The 6,990-nt window shown below is 38.7% G+C and overlaps 1 non-coding gene across 1 annotated transcript; it reads left to right on the top strand.

Annotated features, from left to right (window-relative positions):
- Positions 1–3,658: 3,658 nt before the first annotated feature.
- TRNAA-GGC (transfer RNA alanine (anticodon GGC)) lies at positions 3,659–3,732 on the top strand. The gene has a single exon. It is a non-coding gene; the product is annotated as a tRNA-Ala (tRNA).
- The last annotated feature ends 3,258 nt before the right edge of the window (positions 3,733–6,990 follow it).

The raw sequence follows: 6,990 nt of genomic DNA, 5'->3' as shown, positions 1-6,990 counted from the left end.
TAGCCCAGATTCGTTAAGTAACTGAGTCTAAAATAGAAGTATCGACACTCTAGTCTTAAATCGGATCATGTAGCTCACCTTGAGAACGTTAAATCCTTGAGCGGATAATTCACCTTTGATCTCCTCTGTAGAATAGTCCGAAAAATTCCTCGTAGAACCACTTTAAATAGGATTTATCCAGTGGCGTAGCAAGCATAACTGGCGCCCGGGGCAAAATACCTTTGTGGCGCCCCCCCCCACACACAAAAAAACTTTCAGTAATATAATATATAGAATATATTCGTAATAAGAAAATAATGCAAATAATAATAAAATGCTGAATCTGCTATAACATACCAAAAATATATTAAGAATAGTCACTACCTAACTACACTAAACTTGGATTCGGAAATGCGTCTTTGTCGGCGGAAAAATCAGACATACGATGATCTAGAATTAGTTAAAAAGGTTTTATTTATTTTACATATTTATATATGTGTTTTTAAAAAGTACAGTTTTTAAACAATTAAAAGTTTAATATACATTATAGATAAATAGATATGTGGCAACGCCTACTACAACTCAACTCTGCCGGTCTGGTAACCCATAGCAACCAAAAACAAAATAATATTTATTCTATTTAATTGTTATAATTATTTAACGATCTGTCTAAAAAAATTTTACTTCCATAATTGGTGATCCGTATTTATTACGAATAGCAACCTTCAATGTTGCACGAATATGAGTTTATATGTCAAAATTCTGAGTAGCAGTAAGTTATCCATTGTGATGAGATGCAAGTGAGACATTTCAAGCGTGGTGCTGCATTCCGGTGAGTCAACATATTTCTGTCATAATTTCAGCGGATATATATGTATCGTCTGCTGCATTTGAGCCTCCAATTTCTCTGATTTCAAGTACCAAGAAACTGTGTCACTATATACATATTGATTATTTTTCTATACATATTATTATTGTGCATATTTGATTGATCTAAAGTGGTTGACAACTATGCTGCTTCACAATTGACACAAGTGGTAGTTAAGCCACTGCCCTTTTGTCACCGAAACCCATCGTTATGGTTCATTCAATTGGATGCGCGTTGAGTCACATTACTGCCGACGAAACTCAATTTTATACAGCGATCGCCGCGTTAAGAGGTTATCACATATGGCTACAGTCCCTGCTAGGCGGGACTTTTCTGAGAAACGAGATTCCGGTAGCACTGGTTTAAATGGGAGGATTCCTAGAAAAAAGAGCCCCGCTGGAAGCGAAGTTCCACCTAGCTACGGAAAAATGTTGCGGCTACGCAGGATTTTTTTCAAACCTCACCGAACATGTCTCGGCCGGACCTCAGTCCCGGGTACAGACAACCAATCAGACGAAAGTTCTGCTTCTGAAGGATCACGTGATCCCAATTTGAGCGATAATCGATTACTGTTTGGCGTTCAAAGCCTTTGTAGTAAGTGAGAATGGTAATCTAGCTACGTGTGTTTCCTGTGCGGTTTTGAGAATCGTGCGGGTTTTGAGAATTGTCCCTTTCGACGTCAAGTCCCGCGTAGCCGAAACATAATATGATTGGGACCTTAGAATCAGAGGTACTGCAATCAGCTCGTGGAATAATTTTGAATCCACCGGCGACGGACAAATACAAATCTTTAAAAAAAATTAATTTCTGTTTATGAAGAATCCGAGACAGTTAAAATCAAGCAGTTGTTGCACGATTTACGGTTGGGTGATATGAGGCCTTCTCAATTGCAGTCTAAAATGTCAGACTTAGCCCCCGATAACCTAACAGATAATATTCTTAAAACATTATGGATGAATAGACTCCCATCTAACATTCAAACCGTTTTAGCGACCAGTAAAACCACTTAAAAATCTTCCCGAAATCGCTGATAAAATTCACGAGCTGGCCATTCCAGCGCAAATACACGCAGTGCAGGCTCCTGATCCAGGTATTGTGGCGTTACAGGGTCAAATTGGTGATTTGTCCAAACAGGTTGCTCAGTTAGTAACCATCCAAGCTGAATCCTTTCAGCGCAACCGCTCCACATCACGTGGTTGAAATACACATCGTAGCCCACTGAGGAAACGTTATGAAAATCCTCCTACGAGTATTTGTTTTTACCACCAAAACTTTGGAAACAAGGCAAACAGATGCCGCTCAACGTGTCATTAAAACGACCAGGGAAACGAGAAAGGCCGTTGCTCGAAGTTGTGAACGACAGCGGCCGGAATTTTGCACGCCTTTGCGTCATCGAAATGAATTCGGGCTTAAGGTTTCTTGTAGACACCAGGGCTGATGTTTCTGTCGTTCCACCATATTTTCGAGAACAAAAGCGCCTTACCAAGTTACAACTTTATGTAGCAAATGGAACTCCTATTCAAACTTTTGGTGAACGCCTGATATCTCTTGATTTAGGATTGCGCCGCAACTTCCAATGGCCATTCATTATTGCTACTGTTTCAAGTCCTATTATTGGCGCTGACTTTTTTCAAAAATTTTCTTTGCTCGTGGATCTTAAGAATCGCCGTTTGATAGATTACACAACCAGCTTAACACATCCGGGAGTAATTCGCAATAGCATTAAACTTGAGCATTAAACTGATTTGAGCATTAAACTGATTTCGGGTAACTCCCCATGGCATCAACTTCTCAGAGAATTCCCTACAAACACGCGTCCAGTTGTGGGTATTTCCGAACCCAAGCACGATGCAAGCACATTATATTGAAACTACCGGACCTCCAATTGCCGCTAAACCAACACGCTTACTTCCGGACAAGCATAAAGCCGCCAAAGAGGAATTTCAATACATGATGGAACAGGGAATTTGGGGTCCTTCAAAAAGTTCATGGGCCAGTCCGCTCCATCTAGTTCGGAAACGAAATGGTAAGTGGCGATTATCGCTGGTTAAATGCAGCTATAATTCCTGATCGTTACCCAGTCTCGCACATTCAAGACTGTGTGCAAGTTTTAGAGTGAAACGCTATATTTACAACCCTTGATCTTGAGCGGGCGTATCATTAAGTGCCCGTTAATCCAGTTGATATTCCAAAAAGTGCGGTTATTACGCTTTTCGGACTATTTGAGTTTCCGATCATGACTTTCGGCTTATGCAATGCTGCTCAAACGTTCCAACGTTTATGAATCAGGTGTGAAACAGCCTCGACTTTTGGGTACCTTATTTTGATGACGTCTTAATCGCCTCCTCTTCAAAGCAAGAAGACCTATCACATTTGAGAACAGTTTTTGAACGTTTTCAAAGGTACGGTGTCGGTCTTAATCCTTCCAAATGCGTTTTTGGCCAACCAAGAGTATCCTTTCTTGGTCATGAAATTTCCACTGACGGCGTTCGACCCCTTCCAGATAAAGTCCCTGCTATCCGCGATATGCCCGAACCATCTACAGTGAAAGACTTAAAGAGATTTCTTGCTATGCTCAACTTTTATCGACGTTTCTTACCTCATGCAGGAATCATACAAGCACCTCTAAATTCATTTTTGGTTGGAAGCAAGAAAAACGATAAACGTGATATAACCTGGACCACAGAATCTCGCGAAGCGTTCCAAAAATGCAAAAATGATTTAATTTCAGCAACAATTTTGCAGTATCCTTCCGCATCGAAACCATTATCACTCTACGTTTATAAGGTATTTCTCCCGCTTTCCTAGCGTGCCTTCGTGGTGTAGTGGTTCTGCACGCTGGGCCGGCCCTCCAGAGGTCCGCGGTTCGATTCCCGGCGAAGGCGGTCGCTAATTTTTCAATCTCTCTCTTTCTTCCAAATATCCTAATGTCTCTACAGTGGCGCCTGAACTAAAAGGGGTGTTGGATGAGAATTCTCCACACCCAGGATTTGGCGATTGGGTCCCCTAAAAACCCCAATCGCCCTTTAAAAAGGGGAGTATATAAGGTATTTCTCCCGCTGCCCTAGCGTGCCTTCGTGGTGGAGTGGTTCTGCACGCTGGGCCAGTACTCCAGACGTCCGCTGTTCGATTCCCGGCGAAGGCGTTGCATATTTTTCATCTCTTCTGCTTCCAAAAAAAAAAAAATAAAATAAAATAACCTAATGTTTCTACACGTTGAACGCATCAAAACTCTCACCAGCGCAAACCAGATACAGCACTTACGATCGCAAATTATTAGGAATTTATGAAGCTGTTAAATATTTTCGACATATGCTATAGGGACGCGTTTTCATGATATTCACAGATCTCAAACCCTTAACCTACGCTTTTCAACAGCGTTCGGATAAAGCTTCTCCTCGTCAAATGAGACACATAGACTTCATAGCGCAATTTTCAACAGATATCCGTTATATTGAGGGTTCGCAGAATATTGTTGTAGACACCTTGTCTCGTATTGAAGAACTAGCCGTTCCTTCGCCAATAAACTGCCTTTGCGGACGAACAACACCGGGATTCAAAACCAGTTACATCCTGGCATCAAGGCTTCGAGGAAACTGATACAGCAACGTTTCGTATATACAGCAGCGTTTCGTATGGCCTAGTATGCAAAAGGACATAGCCAACTGGATACGTTCGTGCTTGGAGTGCCGAAAATCGAAAACTGTCAGACACACCACCAGCCAACTTAAAAAATTTAATTTGCCCTTATCTCGCTTCAATCACGTGCACCTGGACTTGGTCGGGCACTTATATTTATTAATAATAATATAATACATGAAACACAATTAATTACTATGTATACATTTTTCTTACCTTGGATGAAGCAAATTTATCATTTACTTCATCAAAGTCGAGCCTTTCAAATTTTTCTCTTTCCACACATAAAATGCTAGATGACTTAGGGGATCTTTTCCCATCGTTGATTGTAAATATGTGAAAATTTATTTTAACTTTCTGAACGAAAATTCATAGCTAGCATTTGATAATGAAATAGTAAGTAGTATTTGAAGTGCGACTCTTAGGTTTGGAAAAACATTTTCTCTATAGCTCTGTAGTGGAGTTTTAGGTTCCGTTTCTTTTCTACTACGGAGTAACGTCATGCAGTCACATTCACTGCTCAAAACAATTAGGGGATATTGTGGGTTCGGTATGAACTATGCGTTTTAGATAAGGAATAAGGAGCGACCTGCAGTATTCCTTTTGTAATAGGAGATTATCTCTGAAAAAAGGTATTGTTTGCGACTACTGGTGAAGCAACGGTGATAAAAAAAGTTGGTAAGTTAATTGATGAAAATCAGTATTGGATATGAAGAAGTTAATATTAACGAGGACGAAATATTAACTTGCCAATGATTGCGTCCTATAATTAAGATATTTAAACGTTCCCCTACTAAAAATGTTGTTTTACAAAAATACGTACCTATTGAAAGGAAAACAAGAACTTATGCTTATGCCAGATTCTAAACACGCTGGAACAGATTGCTTTGAATGATGGAAAGATTTTTGAAATGTCCAATTCAGAGCCCGAGAATAGCCCGAAGTCGATCTGAATTGGATTTTTAAAAAATTAAATTCAGAGAGCATTAATTGACTTGAATTTACAATTAATTTTCCTGATAGTGAAGTCGATTTAATATAACTAGATCATAGATCAGCTCTGCTTTCGGTAAAGCGGGATGCGGAGAAATTATGTGGGAAGGATTCCAGTTTATTATTATCAGGGAATGCAGTAATAAATTTTATATTGAAATATTTAAAGATCAGACCATTTACACGCCACTGTCTGACAAATTTTATAACGTATTAAACATTCGGATAAAAGAAAGGTATAGTGAATTAAATATTTTAAGTTATTTACATTATTATAAAGACTTTAAAAAAGAAAACGATAAGAAAGAAAAAAAGAGACTAACAAGGCCAAATATAATTTAAAATCATCTAAATCCACACGAAAGCATTTATGAAAAACAAGCACAAACCCATCTAGAGAAATTCGTTGAAGATGATGTTAATGCTAATATCGGAAAAGAACTTTCTCTAAAGGGAAAATTAACTTAATAAACAAAAGAATTTACCACAAGCAACAAAAGTAATACAAAAAATAGATTTGTCCAAAACCGTTAAAGGAGATATCGATTTGCTAGAAGATGAAGGACTTCGAGGCAAATATTTAGAAGAAGGTTATATCGCTTATTATTAAAAGTACCACTGACCAGCGTGAATGGAAGAAGAACATTTTCAACTGCACAAAAATACGTTTCAGGCTTAATGACAGTTCAATAGATGCATTATGTCTTCTACGATCACATTTAAAAATATACCGTTAATAAATTAGTCGTTTTTCTTTCTATCAATAGATATTATATAGTAGGCAACAGACTTCACAACAAGGTTTTTATCTGATATTTAATATGATGGGATTTAATTTATGTGATAATAGTCTTAATAATATTACTGTATGTTTTGTTCCTATATTGTATTGTTATACAATATTGGTTTATTTTTATATTACATTTTTTTGTTTCTAATGTTATAAATTGTTATTGTTGCGCGCGTACGGATTCGTGATGGATTGAATACACATAGAACCGATGATAGCTTGATACAATTTATTTCCTCAAAAGAAACACTTTACAGTTCTGAAACTTCCTACAAAAGCACTCGTACAACCCTTCTCAGTACCACAGAGCACAATCAGTCGTTACACTTTAAACTACTCAGAACGCTAAACACAACGCGATGCAAAGCACATTTAAAAGACGAAGCTCGCACCTAGATCTCAGTACTCCGAGGTCAGCTCTGAACTAAAACTCAGGGACTAGACCTCAAACCCTATCCGGCGCTTTGGAGTTGCTCTTTGGCAACAAGTATTTAAAAGGCGAGCAGGCTTCAGTTAAAATCTCACCAACAGAAGCCTTGAAACACTTCAGGAGCTTGCCACGGATTTTAAAAGACTGCCTCTTGAAAGGCATTTTGGGCTGCCCATCAGAAAAAAGAGAAATCCTGTCCCTGCAGTACTTCATCGATGCATTCCGGGAACATGAGATACTCAAAGCCCTGTGAATGGCGGATGCCGAGGATTTAAAAAGTGGTTTAGTGTA

Source organism: Stegodyphus dumicola, chromosome 6 (assembly GCF_044657685.1).
Source record: "Stegodyphus dumicola isolate Sdum_Otavi_A_Nest chromosome 6, ASM4465768v1".
In the NCBI taxonomy this organism is placed as follows: Eukaryota; Metazoa; Arthropoda; class Arachnida; order Araneae; family Eresidae; genus Stegodyphus; species Stegodyphus dumicola.
Note: the sequence above shows the minus strand (reverse complement) of the source record. Positions and strands in the feature narration are given on the sequence as shown.